Raw genomic sequence first — 16055 nt, 5'->3', positions numbered from 1 at the left:
CCCATGATGTCATTTCCGCCAACCACGAACCGGGTTTTATACCTATGAGCCACCAATGACTGTTAATTATACAAGTATGGGTGGTAAACCTAATTGCCCAACAGGGGCTCACCAACCCCAGGTGTCTCTAGGTCACATAAGCAATTCCAGCAAATCTGCACTCAACACTGGCTAACCACATACCATGACCCAAAGAGGAGGAACTAAGAAACTGACTGAACATTTAAAAAGAAAAGATTTCTGAGGCTGTATTACAGCTGACTGAGGAAGCTCACAGATGAGTGAAACGTGTTTTGGCTGATTTTGGACTTTTGTTTGGACTTTGTATACTACATTTCCATCTTTTATTTTTTAGTTTAAAACCCACAATATTGTGTTTTAATTTGGAAGCAACACATTTACTTTTTATACCATTTAAGTCGTTGGAGCCTCCAGGAATTCTTTATGGAACGTGCCATCCCAGAAATTGGCAAACTGCTGAACACCCTCAGAGCCAGGAATTTAAGGCTCTTAATAAGGTGAGCACAATACTTACCACAAGTATATATACTACATTTCTGCACAAGACTACTCATCTGGTCTATTTCTCCTCTCTCCAGTCTTTCTGGAGGAACACCACTGTGGAAAGGGGTGTGTTGCTGCCCAAAGAGCAAAAAGGTTTATTTTACGGAGCCAATATAGGCTCCAGACCATGTGAGTGGTTCTAGTTATTTACTTTTATCACCTATTAGTACCAAACACCATCTGCACCATATATTTGTTTTTTCTTTTATTATTATTTAAAGATTTTTATTCTTTTTGTGAGTAACAAGTTACAAATACATCAAAGAAAATTGCACATTACAGGATTCGTCTTTTTTGCACTTTACAATACATGAATATATGAGTCAGAACAGTTCAGAACATGTTATAACACACTTTAAACTGGGGTAAAATGATCGTAGGGTACCGCTTTACAATTAAGGAATGTCCAGCTTTTTAAACATCACTAGTATAATATCGATATCTACAGGTATATAATCAGTGGGGTAGCAAAAGAATTACTCTATGGGATGACTTCTGCATGGAAGGGCCTTCGTCGGGCTCGCCTATGGTTAGCGCTGCGTGTTAAGCATTGTGGAGAGGGGATAATGCTGAGTCTTTGAGATAGGAATCCCAGGGTGCCCAAGTGTACGTAAAAACATCATATGTACCAGCTATGGAGTGCGAGAGTTCCACCATCTGCCTGATGGAATCCACCTTGGTGATCCATTCCCTAATAGATGGGGGTCTGGTTTGCTTCCATTTGAGAGGAATTAGGGCGTTAGCTGCTGTAAGCAGGTGGTTAAGCAGGAGGCGTGTTGGTTTCGGCAGAGCTGTGGGATACAGCATGAAGAGGAGGACCTCGGGGGACTGCGGTACCACATATTTTGTTATAAGTTGCATTATGGTGGTTAGCTTGCTCCAGTATGTTTGAATTATGGGGCAGAACCACCAGATATGGCCCGGAGTGCCTATGTCTGTTTTGCATCTCCAACAGAGGTTGGAAGCGTTCGGGAAGAACTTACGTAACCTAGTTGGTGTAAAGTGCCATCTAGAGATGCGCTTGTAATTACTTTCTTGGGCAATAGTGTTGGTAGTGGACCTAAAGGTGTTTTTAAATATCATCTCCCATTCGTCATTCGTCAGTGTAATCTTTAGTTCTTTTTCCCATGACTTTGTGAAATCTGGGAGTTGGGCCTGTACGGTCATCTGAAGGAGTTTGTAGAACACGGTGATGTGTTTCTTTTTCATTGTCCCCAGGAGGGCCTTATGTTCGAATGTGGACATTGGTCTGTGTCCGTGTGAGAGTGATTGGTGCGCTTGTAAGAAGTGTGAGAGTTGTGCGTAATTGTAATATTGCATAGGTGTGTGTGTGGGCGTTTGGATTAGATCTGCCAGTGGGATTATTCCTTGCCTATTGGTTACATCTTTCAGATGTAGGTGTCCTGGATGGTTTCCAAAATCACTGTAGGCGTGTTGTGAGAGGCCTGGTTTGAAGTATGGGTTTTTAGTTATTGGGTATAGTGGGGAGGGGTTGGGGGCAATGTTGTCAAGTGTCCTGATAGCGTTCCAGTACTTCAGAGTGGGGAGTACTGTCGGGTGGTCTGGGTGGTCCTGTCTAACCCACGGTAGGCCCGTTTCGTGCCAGGGTATTGTGTTGATGTGAACTTTTAGGCTTGTCGCTTCTATTTGTACCCATTGTTTCTGGTTATAGGCATTAGTCCAATCATAGATTCTGGACAGGATCACTGCCTTGTGGTATGTCTCTATGTCCGGTACTCCTAGGCCTCCGTGGAGCTTATGTCTCGTCAGTTGTGTGTACTGTGTTCTCGGGCGTTTACCCGCCCAAATGAAAGTGGAGAAGATGTGCTTTGCCGCCTTAAAGAAGGTAGCTGGTATTTTTATAGGTAGTGTTTGTAGTACATATAGAAATTTCGGTAAGATGGCCATTTTCAGTATGTGTACTCTGCATAGCCAGCTGAATTGGGGTTTGTTCCAATTTTTTAAGTCTCTGTCAATGTTGGCCAGTAGTGGGGGGAAGTTGAGTTCGTATGTTTTGTTGAGTGTATGTGTGAGCTGTATTCCCAGGTATCTGACTGAGTTCTGTGGCCAATGGAAGGGGTATGTCCGCCTAAGTCGGTCCCCTAGCTCTGCTGGAATGGTTAGAGGCAAGATCTCACTTTTGCCGCCATTCATCTTATAGTTGGATACCCGGTTATATTGGTCAATTTCCTGTAGCAGGTGAGGGAGCGAGGTTTCAGGGTCTCGAATCGTGTATAGGAGGTCATCCGCAAAAGCAGATACTTTATACTCCTTGTCTGCTATTTGTATCCCTTGAATGTTCGGGTTGTCTCTAATTCCCTGGAGGAAGGGTTCCAGTGTGAGGATGAACAAGAGGGGAGAAAGGGGACACCCTTGCCTCGTCCCATTGGAAATGTGGACCGTGTCTGTGAGTTGGCCATTTATTCTTATTTTAGCCCCCGGTCTGGAATATACGGCTGAGAGCCAAGCTAACCAATTGGGCCCGAAGCCCATGGCCTGCAATGTGGCTTGTAACAGGGCCCAATCCACCCTATCGAACGCCTTTTCGGCGTCGATCGTGAGGATAAGGCTTGGGTCATTGTTCATCTTTGCATGGTATATGAGATTTAATACTTTGGTGGTATTATTCTTGGCCTCTCGGCCTGGCACGAACCCTGATTGGTCTGGGTGGATGAGTCCCTGTAGGTAGGGCTTGAGACGGACTGCCAGTATCTTAGTAAAGATTTTTAAGTCTACATTTATTAGTGAGATGGGCCTGTAGCTGCCACAGTCCGTCAGATCCTTGCCTTGTTTGGGGATGAGTGTGATATGGGCTTCAAGTGTCTCTCGCGGTAGGGTGTGGCCTTGGTGTAATGAGTTAAAAACTTGTAGGAACGGCTTGTTCAGGGTCGCGGAGAATGTTTTAAAATATTTGGCTGAGAATCCATCAGGCCCTGGGCATTTCCCTAATGGCAACTGTCGTGTGATTAGTGAGAATTCCTCTGGTGTGAGTGGAGAGTCCAGTGCCTGTCTGGCATTGGGTGGTATCGTTTGTGTTAATCTCTGGGTGAGAAAGTTTTGGATGTCCTTCGGGTCTGGCGGTTGGGACCTGAGATTGTATAAATTGGTATAGTAGGAGTGGAATTCTCCCATTATGTCAGGTAGTAGGTGAGTCATAGTCCCAGTAGACTTTTTAATATGGGTTATGTATGTTTGCTGCCTTTCCTTTTGTATTGCCCTGGCCAACATGCGGCCACACTTTCCGCTCTGGGTGTAGTACCTATGTTTGGAGTAAAAGAGAGATTTCTGGATTTTTGCATTCAGTAATGTTTGGAGAGAGGAACGCTTGTCCGTTAGTTCTTTGTAAGTATCTAGGAGCAAGTGTTTTTTGTGGGTGTGTTCTAGGTGTCTGATGTCCGTCGTGAGGGATGTAATCTGAGCCTCCCTCGCTTTCTTTTGTTTAGAAGCTATGGCAATTATGTGTCCTCTTATTACGGCTTTGTGGGCTTCCCACACAATTGTGGGCGACACTGCCGGTGTACAGTTTTCCTCAAAGTATTTAGTAAGTGTCTCGTTTAAGGAGGCTACATTGACTGGGTCATTAAGTAGTGTGTCATTAAGCTTCCACTGTGATCTCGAAGGGATCAGGTTTGGTATTTGGATTGTCATGGAGAGGGGGCCATGGTCAGACCAGGTAATAGGGCCGTAGTCGCAGGACTGTATGAGATGGAGGTGTCTATGTTGGAGAAAAAGCATGTCTAATCTAGAGTAGGTATGTTTAACCGCTGAGAAGAAGGAGTAGTCTCGGGAGGTGGGATGCGTCACTCGCCAACAGTCGAAGAGATGTCGCTCGTCTAAGAGCTGGACAATTCTGGACCTGGAGGTTGCGTTGTACTTGGTGTATTTGGAGGTAGTGTCCAAATCCGAATCTAATGAAATGTTAAAGTCTCCTCCTAAAATAAGTAACCCTTCCGTGACCTTGTCTACTGCAGCCAGGTATTTGCGGGTGTATGTGCATTGTTTTCTGTTGGGGAGGTATAGGTTGGCAAGGGTCACTACTGAGGTCCCTATCTTTCCTTTGACTATCAGGAGCCTGCCGTCTGCGATCGATTGGTGTGACGAGTATTTGAAGGGTGTGCGTGCATTTATCAGAATGGCCACCCCTTTTGATTTGGAACCTTCATAGTTGCTAAAGTAGCCTAGGGGGTAGTGTTTGTTGCGTAGGGTTGGGGCTGAGTCTGCTCTGAAATGTGTTTCTTGTAGAAACGCTATATCCGTTTTAAGGTCGTGAAGTTCCCTAAGAGCCAGAGATCTTTTGAGAGGGGAGTTGAGACCTCTCACATTCAGTGTCGTTATACGAATAGTTGCCATGCTGGGATAGTCAGAGAGGGGGAAGAGCTCCCTATTGCAAAGAGTGTGGAGTGGTAGAGTTATTCGGGTAGCGGTTGTTCAGATATTAGTGTGTGCGTAGAGGTGATTTCAAGAAGATTTGTTTAGGTGCAATTATCAACGTAACAATAAGAAAAACAACGAAAAAATTTACCGGATTAAATCCAACTATATACAAAGACTTAGGATAAGCTCTGGAGCTAGCGAATGAGAGTGCTTTAGAATTATGGATGGGTAAGCCCCTTTAGCCGGTGGCTTCTCCCTGTGCGTTCTAGGTGGGCGCAGGGAGGTAGGTAAGGCACCGCTTGGGCTTGTATTGCCGCTACAGAGGGTTCCACAGTCTATCTGTGGTGGGGGGGGAAGTCTAGGTTGGCGTGGGTGGCGTAGGGAAGGTGGCGGGTAATCCACCTATCTAGTTATGAATAGTTGTGGATTTCGGGCTTAGTATTTCTGTTAGGAGTTGGGACCATTCGATGCGCTGCAAGTGGGCCTCTGGGCCTGTAAGGTAAGTTAGAGCGGCTTACAACGACAGGAATGAGTAGGGTGTCAAGCTGGGTTAGCACTCTCTTTCGCTCTCTCTTGGTCATTGCTCCACCCGGCCCCCATCCCGCTCCCGCACTCCCGCTCCCCTACAATATCCCTCAGATACATGGTGTAACTCAATGATAGAATGAAGGGAGAGGAAGGAGAAAGAGCACGTAGTGGGGGAGAGGGCCCTGGGTCGCCCCTTTGGGTCCCTCCAGCCCCCTGTCGCCCCTGAGGGCCATGGCAGTTGGGGTAAGCGGTTCAGAGGGGGGATGGCAGGTTAGCCAAGGGGTGGGAGGATAGGAGAGTGAATACAGAGGCAAAACTGACCAGTAACATGTTAAAGTTAGTCAACACATTCGGAAATTCTCTAGGTAGCTAGACAGACAACCCCAGCTCTCCGCTCTGGCATGCGCTGGGGAGGAGGGGGTATTCTCAAATACCAGTTGCGTGTTACCTATCCCATTCTGGCGGTGAGGGTCACTGGATTAGGTCGGTAAGTCCTTTTGGAGTTGCACAGACTTGTCTTTCAGTGTCGACCCAGCTATAAAGTTCTTTCGTGAGTTACCAGAGAAACCTTTGTGCTGGGTTCCATGTTGTGTCTGGGAAGAGGTAAGTGAGACCTCATACAGTGTGAAACCAATGTCTGGGTCCAGACTTGCTGATTTTCCTGGTCGGTCATAAACAGAGTGTTGGTCCGTAAACAAAACATAGGCAACGTCTTACTGGTCGTTTATATGGTTGTACGGTCTTTTCTGGCGTAGTATTGTCCCGGGCGTCAGTTTCGGTGTGGTTCAGCCTGTTGTCCTTGTGGGTTTCGCTGGGGAGGATGGTGCTCATTGCGCCGTCTTTTTGGCGGTGTTTGCCATCTCGCTCTCTGAGGGCGAGGGTAATTATGGGGCGCCTGAATCGGGCCGTACCAATCAGGAATCTGCACGTCAGGTAAGTTCAAAGTAGAAGTAAATGTGGCGATATCCTCTGCAGTGGTCACGGTAGCGGTGGTTCCGTTGTGTGTGGCCGTCAGCGAGAGGGGGAAACCCCATCTGTATTTGATGTTTCTGGCACTTAATAGGTCTGTCAGGGGTCTAAGAACCCGTCGAGCTTGTAGAGTCATCCAGGATAGGTCCGGGTAAATTTGAATTTGGGCTCCAAGGAATAGTAATGGTTGAGATGTTTTTCTTAGTTCTCGCAGTATTTCTTCTTTAGTCCCAAAGTAGTGTAAACGGCAAATTATGTCTCTTGGGGCTTCAGAGGCCGGGCCTCGCGGTCTCAGTGCTCTATGGGCTCTATCAAACAGAATGTGCTCTGCTGGATCTTTGTGGAGTAAGTAATTGAATAGCTCCTGTAGTATTTTAGGAAGGTTTTCCCCTTCAGCTTCAGGTATGCCTTTCAGTCGCAGGTTGTTGCGCCTTCCCCTATTATCGATATCATCAATAGCCCTGTACATCATGGCCATCTGGGTGTTTTGTGCCTCTAGGGCCTGGTGAACCTGCTGAACCTGGGTGAGTGTGTGGTCTTGGTTATCTTCAAGTGCTTCTAATCTTTCCTCTACCCCTTTAACCTCTGCCGCCATATTGTCTAGTTTGTTTTGGAATGAGGATTCCATTTTCTGGATTAGAGCCTGAATATCCTGTTTTGTAGGCAGGTTGTTAAGTATAGCTCTCAGATCTGCATCAATATGTGTGGAGGCCGTGTCTGAGCTGGCTGGGCTTAATGGGGGTGAGGATGGAGCTTGCTCGGTGAAAATTTCTGCCGCCATTTTGGGGCCTACTTCATCGGCGTTTTTCGCCGGATTATCCTTAAAGAATTTAGTGAGAGCGCCCGTTTTTGCTGTGGACTGCCTCTGGGAGGTTTGAGCTGGGTTGGTACCTTTTCTGGGGTGCCCCATAGTGCGTTGTTCGCCCGATGTTTGTGGATTACCCGCCGTCCCAGTCGGAGCTCAGCTACAGCACGTCCAGCTCGGCTCGCGGTTGGCTCCGCCCCCCTTGTTTTTTCTTTTATATGTGTCTCTGAGTGTATATCCCCAAGTGTGGACCCCTCCATCACTTTAAATGTATACAGCGCTCCACTAATTGGTGTATATTTTATATCGTTCAACATTGTAAACTGATCGTGGAAATAAGGGTATTACACTTTGTGTTGAGCTGCTTTCTTGTTTAGGCACCATAGAGTATCACTCACTACCTCTGTAAACAGGTTGTTTGTTTTTGAAAAGTTACTTTTTAACTCATGTCTCACCACTATCTTCTATCTATTTAAATTTATCAAAGGGCCAAAACCCCTTCATCTTGAGTGGTGATACATCCTTTTTAATTACCACTATCAGTCAATTAGTGACAGACAAAAATACCTTCTTTCTTTATTCTAGATATAGATAGATATAGAAAATAAGTGAAGCGCATAAAGAATGATATTGGTGCATTTAAAACCACAATATAAAATATATCAGTGGTGCAGAACAATAAAATAGTATACTTAAAGTTGCTTTATCAGATGGGATTCCAGTATAGCAAGGTTATGTAGTAGTATATATAAAAACAAATCATAGTCTGATAAATAGTGCACAGCGGCGTACATATCACTTCAGAGGGCCCGGCCGCCCTGCGGACCCCTGCGATTGGGAGCCCGCCTTTACACCGGGGCCCCATGGATTGTGTGTACGCCACTGCTAGTGCATCAAGTTTATTTATACATTAAATTTAAAATCTCTTGATATAAGGCTGCTTACAAGATGTAAATAGGTGAGTGTCTGTGGGCTTCAAGCACTGCTACTCACAAAAGCCAGGTCTTTGTTAACAAGTGGAGCAGGATGGATAGGGGAACCCAAGGTCTCTTATCAGCCACTGTAATATTCCTCTCTCCAACTTGATCGTCAGCTGACCGTATCCAAATTGAGTTCTCCGCGGGATTCAAGCTCCGTCCACTACGTGACGTCAATGCGCCGTACGTCTACACCTTCCGCCTTCGTCAGGACGTAAGGGCAGTGCTAAATCTCCCACCAGAAGTTCATTGGTTAGTAGTCCAAGTATTGCATTTGCATATTCTGAAACCGTAATCTAATTCAAAGTAAGTCAGACAGTCCTCTATATTCCCATATATGCATGTAAAGGAAAACCTTAAAATCTACACAGACTGCAATGTATAGCTATAAAGATAGCATACTACAAATACATTTCAATGTATTATAAAATAGACAAGAATTATGCATTTTAAAATGAGGGGTTGATATTCCCCTCATACTGAGGATATAGGAAATCAAGCTCAGTTGTACATAATATATAATAAAATATATAAAACTGTGGATCATACTATGAATCCTAAAAAAGAGAGAAAAGCATTTTAATATAATGAATTAAAATATTGCATCAATAATAAGTGCCAAAATACGGTTGAGTGAAAATCTATAAACTTCCATTGATTGAAGCAAGGAAAGAGATTAAACATATTATAGATACATAAAATATCCATGTATCTATACAATTAGATCACAAATATGGACAATATAATAAATTATAATTAAGTGTTCTTACATAGCAAGACCACTTAATGTTATCTCACATATATATTATTATTAAGTGTTCTTGCATAGGAAGACCACTTAATGTTATCTCACATATATATTATTATTAAGTGTTCTTGCATAGGAAGACCACTTAATGTTATCTCACATATATATTATTAAGTGTTCTTGCAAAGCAAGACCACTTAATGTTATCTCACATATATATTATTATTATTAAGTGTTCTTGCATAGCAAGACCACTTAGTTATCTCACATATATATTATTAAGTGTTCTTGCATAGCAAGACCACTTAATGTTATCTCACATATATATTATTATTAAGTGTTCTTGCAAAGCAAGACCACTTAATGTTATCTCACATATATATTATTATTATTAAGTGTTCTTGCATAGCAAGACCACTTAATGTTATCTCACATATATATTATTAAGTGTTCTTGCATAGCAAGACCACTTAATGTTATCTCACATATATATTATTAAGTGTTCTTGCAAAGCAAGACCACTTAATGTTATCTAACATATATATTATTAAGTGTTCTTGCATAGCAAGACCACTTAATGTTATCTCACATATATATTATTATTATTATTATTATTATTATTAAATGTTCTTGCATAGCAAGACCACTTACTGTTATCTCACATATATATTAAGTGTTCTTGCATAGCAAGACCACTTACAGTTATCTCACATATATATTAAGTGTTCTTGCATAGCAAGACCACTTACTGTTATCTCACATATATATTATTAAGTGTTCTTGCATAGCAAGACCACTTACTGTTATCTCACATATATATTATTAAGTGTTCTTGCATAGCAAGACCACTTACTGTTATCTCACATATATATTATTATTATTATTATAGCCAAATTTGCCACCCTAACTCCTCCCACAGTTTTTACACTACATAGACGAAAATTTACCAAAACGTGCCGATTGTTCCCGATCGGATTGCTATTACTTTGTGGAACGTTTCGCCGAATGGTTCACGGAATATCGTCGTTCTTGTGGCAAAATTTGTCCCATAGGAATGAATGGCAAAGCTAGAGTGGGAGCTGGCAAAAGCTGAAAAATCAGGACATGATTTCTAAACTGCCACCACTCCCTCATTTTCAGGCCCACCTACACAAATCTTATATCAAAATGTTCAGCTATCCCTGCTGCCACTAAAAATGTCCACAGCTAAGCCATAGTCCTTATAGTTTTCACAATATGACAATTTGTTTGCAACTCACGCAGTCCATTGACATTCATTGAAACTCCACTCTGCAAAGCTCACATTTGAAGGGCAATTTCTAAACTGCGACTGTGCCTTCATTGTTAATATCTCAGAGACATACTATACATCAAAATGTAGGTCTGGGCCTTGTGATTCTCACAATATAAAGCTCTTCACTGTAGGATTTATAGTTTTTAAAATAGGACCATTTGAAGATGGCAACCGCAAAAATACTCTGACCTGTGCCAGGCTGCAGCAGCAAGTGATGTCATAGACAGGGCCTTTTTCACACCTGCTAATGTTTTTATAAATGTATGTTTTAATGTAACTGTGAAGCACTTTGGGCAACAACGTTGCAATTAAATGTGCTATATAAATAAATAACATTTACTCCGCCCACTCCAGTTGTAGACTACTGGTGGAGGCAAGAACACTTCACACAATTTCCCCAGAAATTGTAGCTTTTCTAGTTATTCTTATTATAGCCAAATTTGCCACCCTAACTCCTCCCACAGTTTTTACACTACATAGACAAAAATATACCAAAACGTGCAGATTGTTCCCGATCGGATTGCTATTACTTTGTGGAACGTTTCGCCGAATGGTTCTCGGAATATCGTTGTTCTTGTGGCAAAATTTGCCCCATAGGAATGAATGGCAAAGCTAGAGTGGGAGCTGGCAAAAGCTGAAAAATCAGGACATGATTTCTAAACTGCCACCACTCCCTCATTTTCAGGCCCACCTACACAAATCTTATATCAAAATGTTCAGCTATCCCTGCTGCCACTTAAAATGTCCACAGCTAAGCCATAGTCCTGATAGTTTTCACAATATGACCATTTGTTTGCAACTCACGCAGTCCATTGACATTCATTGAATCTCCACTCTGCAAAGCTCACATTTGAAGGGCAATTTCTAAACTGCGACTGTGACTAAAATACGACCATTTGAAGATGGCAACTGCCAAAATACTCTGACCTGTGCCAGGCTGCAGCAGCAAGTGATGTCATAGACAGGGCCTTTTGCACCTGCTAATGGTTTGTATAACTGTATGTTTTAATGTAACTGTAAAGCACTTTGGGCAACAACGTTGCAGTTAAATGTGCTATATAAATGATAACAGTTACTCCGCCCACTCTAGTTGTAGACTACTGGTGGAGGCAAGAACACTTCACACAATTTACCCAGAAATTGTAGATTTTTTAGTTTTATTATTATTATTAAGTGTTCTTGCATAGCAAGACCACTTAATCTTATCTCACATATATATTATTATTATTATTATTATTAAGTGTTCTTGCATAGCAAGACCACTTAATGTTATCTCACATATATATTATTATTATTATTATAGCCAAATTTGCCACCCTAACTCCTCCCACAGTTTTTACACTACATAGACAAAAATATACAAAAACGTGCAGATTGTTCCCGATCGGATTGCTATTACTTTGTGGAACGTTTCGCCGAATGGTTCTCGGAATATTGTCGTTCTTGTGGCGAAATTTGTCCCATAGGAATGAATGGCAAAGCTAGAGTGGGAGCTGGCAAAAGCTGAAAAATCAGGACATGATTTCTAAACTGCTACCACTCCCTCATTTTCAAGCCCACCTACACAAATCTTATATCAAAACGTTCAGCTATCCCTGCTGCCACTACAAATGTCCACGGCTAAGCCATAGTCCTGATAGTTTTCACAATATGACCATTTGTTTGCAACTCACGCAGTCCATTGACATTCATTGAAACTCCACTCTGCAAAGCTCACATTTGAAGGGCAATTTCTAAACTGCGACTGTGCCTTCATTGTTAATATTGCAGAGACATACTATGCATCAAAATGTAGGTCTGGGTCTTGTGATTCTCACAATATAAAGCTCTTCGCTGTAGGATTTATAGTTTTTAAAATATGACCGTTTGAAGATGGCAACCGCCAAAATACTCTGACTTGTGCCAGGCTGCAGCAGCAAGTGATGTCATTGACAAAGTCTTTTACACCTGCTAATGTTTTTATAACTGTATGTTTTAATGTAACTGTAAAGCACTTTGGGCAACAACGTTGCAATTAAATGTGCTATATAAATAAATAATAACAGTTACTCCGCCCACTCCAGTTGTAGACTACTGGTGGAGGCAAGAACACTTCACACAATTTCCCCAGAAATTGTAGCTTTTCTAGTTAAGTGTTCTTGCATAGCAAGACCACTTAATGTTATCTCACATATATATTATTAAGTGTTCTTGCATAGCAAGACCACTTAATGTTATCTCACATATATATTATTATTATTATTATTATTATTCTTATTATTCTTATTATAGCCAAATTTGCCACCCTAACTCCTCCCACAGTTTTTACACTACATAGACAAAAATATACCAAAACGTGCAGATTGTTCCCGATCGGATTGCTATTACTTTGTGGAACGTTTCGCCGAATGGTTCTCGGAATATCGTCGTTCTTGTGGCGAAATTTGTCCCATAGGAATGAATGGCAAAGCTAGAGTGGGAGCTGGCAAAAGCTGAAAAATCAGGACATGATTTCTAAACTGCCACCACTCCCTCATTTTCAGGCCCACCTACACAAATCTTATATCAAAACGTTCAGCTATCCCTGCTGCCACTAGAAATGTCCATGGCTAAGCCATAGTCCTGATAGTTTTCACAATATGACCATTTGTTTGCAACTCGCGCCACCCATTGACATTTATTGAAACTCCACTCTGCAAAGCTCACATTTGAAGGGCAATTTCTAAACTGCGACTGTGCCTTCATTTTTAATATTGCAGAGACATACTATACATCGAAATGTAGGTCTGGGTCTTGTGATTCTCACAATATAAAGCTCTTCACTGTAGGATTTATAGTTTTAAAAATATGACCGTTTGAAGATGGCAACCGCAAACATACTCTGACCTGTGCCAGGCTGCAGCAGCAAGTGATGTCATAGACAGGGCCTTTTGCACCTGCTAATGTTTTTATAACTGTATGTTTTAATGTAACTGTGAAGCACTTTGGGCAACAACGTTGCAATTAAATGTGCTATATAAATAAATAATAACAGTTACTACGCCCACTCCAGTTGTAGACTACTGGTGGAGGCAAGAACACTTCAAACAATTTCCCCAGAAATTGTAGCTTTTCTAGTTCTTATTCTTATTCTTATTATAGCCAAATTTGCCACCCTAACTCCTCCCACAGTTTTTACACTACATAGACAAAAATATACCAAAACGTGCAGATTGTTCCCGATCGGATTGCTATTACTTTGTGGAACGTTTCACCGAATGGTTCTCGGAATATCGTCGTTCTTGTGGCGAAATTTGTCCCATAGGAATGAATGGCAAAGCTAGAGTGGGAGCTGGCAAAAGCTGAAAAATCAGGACATGATTTCTAAACTGCCACCACTCCCTCATTTTCAGGGCCACCTACACAAATCTTATATCAAAACGTTCAGCTATCCCTGCTGCCACTAAAAATGTCCACAGCTAAGCCATAGTCCTTATAGTTTTCACAATATGACCATTTGTTTGCATGTTTGCAACTCACGCAGTCCATTGACATTCATTGAAACTCCACTCTGCAAAGCTCACATTTGAAGGGCAATTTCTAAACTGCGACTGTGCCTTCATTGTTAATATCTCAGAGACATACTATACATCAAAATGTAGGTCTGGGTCTTGTGATTCTCACAATATAAAGCTCTTCACTGTAGGATTTATAGTTTTTAAAATACGACCGTTTGAAGATGGCAACCGCAAAAATACTCTGACCTGTGCCAGGCTGCAGCAGCAAGTGATGTCATAGACAGGGCCTTTTGCACCTGCTAATGTTTGTATAACTGTATGTTTTAATGTAACTGTGAAGCACTTTGGGCAACAACATTGCAATTAAATGTGCTATATAAATAAATAATAACAGTTACTCCGCCCACTCCAGTTGTAGACTACTGGTGGAGGCAAGAACACTTCACACAATTTCCCCAGAAATTGTAGCTTTTCTAGTTATTCTTATTCTTATTATAGCCAATTTTGCCACCCTAACTCCTCCCACAGTTTTTACACTACATAGACAAAAATATACCAAAACGTGCAGATTGTTCCCGATCGGATTGCTATTAGTTTGTGGAACGTTTCGGCGAATGGTTCACGGAATATCGTTGTTCTTGTGGAGAAATTTGTCCCATAGGAATGAATGGCAAAGCTAGAGTGGGAGCTGGTAAAAGCTGAAAAATCAGGACATGATTTCTAAACTGCCACCACTCCCTCATTTTCAGGCCCACCTACACAAATCTTATATCAAAACGTTCAGCTATCCCTGCTGCCACAACAAATGTCCACAGCTAAGCCATAGTCCTGATCGTTTTCACAATATGACCATTAGTTTGTAACTCACGCCGTCTATTGACATTCATTGAAACTCCACTCTGCAAAGCTCACATTTGAAGGGCAATTTCTAAACTGCGACTGTGCCTTCATTGTTAATATTGCAGAGACATACTATGCATCAAAATATAGGTCTGGGTCTTGTGATTCTCACAATATAAAGCTCTTCGCTGTAGGATTTATAGTTTTTAAAATAAGACCATTTGAAGATGGCAACCGCCAAAATTCTGTGACCTGTGCAAGGCTGCAGCAGCAAGTGATGTCATAGACAGGGCCTTTTGCACATCTGCTAATGTTTTTATAAATGTATGGTTTAATGTAACTGTCCAACAACGTTGCAATTAAATGTGCTATATAAATGATAACAGTTACTCCGCCCACTCCAGTTGTAGACTACTGGTGGAGGCAAGAACACTTCACACAATTTCCCCAGAAATTGTAGCTTTTCTAGTTATTATTATTCTTATTATAGCCAAATTTGCCACCCTAACTCCTCCCACAGTTTTTACACTACATAGACAAAAATATACCAAAACGTGCAGATTGTTCCCGATCAGATTGCTATTAGTTTGTGGAACGTTTCGGCGAATGGTTCTCGGAATAGCGTCGTTCTTGTGGCGAAATTTGTCCCATAGGAGTGAATGGCAAAGCTAGAGTGGGAGCTGGTAAAAGCTGAAAAATCAGAACATGATTTCTAAACTGCCACCACTCCCTCATTTTCAGGCCCACCTACACAAATCTTATATCAAAACGTTCAGCTATCCCTGCTGCCACAACAAATGTCCACAGCTAAGCCATAGTCCTTATAGTTTTCACAATATGACCATTTGTTTGCAACTCACGCAGTCCATTGACATTCATTGAAACTCCACTCTGCAAAGCTCACATTTGAAGGGCAATTTCTAAACTGCGACTGTGCCTTCATTGTTAATATCTCAGAGACATACTATACATCACAATCAATGTAGGTCTGGGTCTTGTGATTCTCACAATATAAAGCTCTTCGCTGTAGGATTTATAGTTTTTAAAATGCGACCGTTTGAAGATGACAACCGCAAAAATAGTCTGACCTGTGCCAGGCTGCAGCAGCAAGTGATGTCATAGACAGGGCCTTTTGCACCTGCTAATTTTTTTATAACTGTATGTTTTAATGTAACTGTGAAGCACTTTGGGCAACAACGTTGCAATTAAATGTGCCATATAAATAAATAATAACAGTTACTCCGCCCACTCCAGTTGTAGACTACTGGTGGAGGCAAGAACACTTCATACAATTTCCCCAGAAATTGTAGCTTTTCTAGTTCTTATTGTTATTATAGCCACATTTTTCACCCTAACTCCTCCTACAGTTTTTACAATACATAGACAAAAATATACCAAAACGTGCAGATTATTCCCGATCGGATTGCTATTACTTTGTGGAACGTTTCGCCGAATGGTTCACAGAATATCGTCATTCTTG

The 16055-nt window shown here is 41.8% G+C and overlaps 1 protein-coding gene across 1 annotated transcript in view; it reads left to right on the top strand.

The window, feature by feature from the left end:
- The window catches only part of PMM2 (phosphomannomutase 2), a 366613-nt gene that overhangs the window by 125922 nt on the left and 224636 nt on the right, over nucleotides 1-16055 (top strand). The window lies entirely within an intron of this gene.

The sequence above is a fragment of the Pelobates fuscus genome, chromosome 8 (genome assembly GCF_036172605.1).
Source record: "Pelobates fuscus isolate aPelFus1 chromosome 8, aPelFus1.pri, whole genome shotgun sequence".
NCBI lineage: Eukaryota > Metazoa > Chordata > Amphibia > Anura > Pelobatidae > Pelobates > Pelobates fuscus.
Note: the sequence above shows the minus strand (reverse complement) of the source record. Positions and strands in the feature narration are given on the sequence as shown.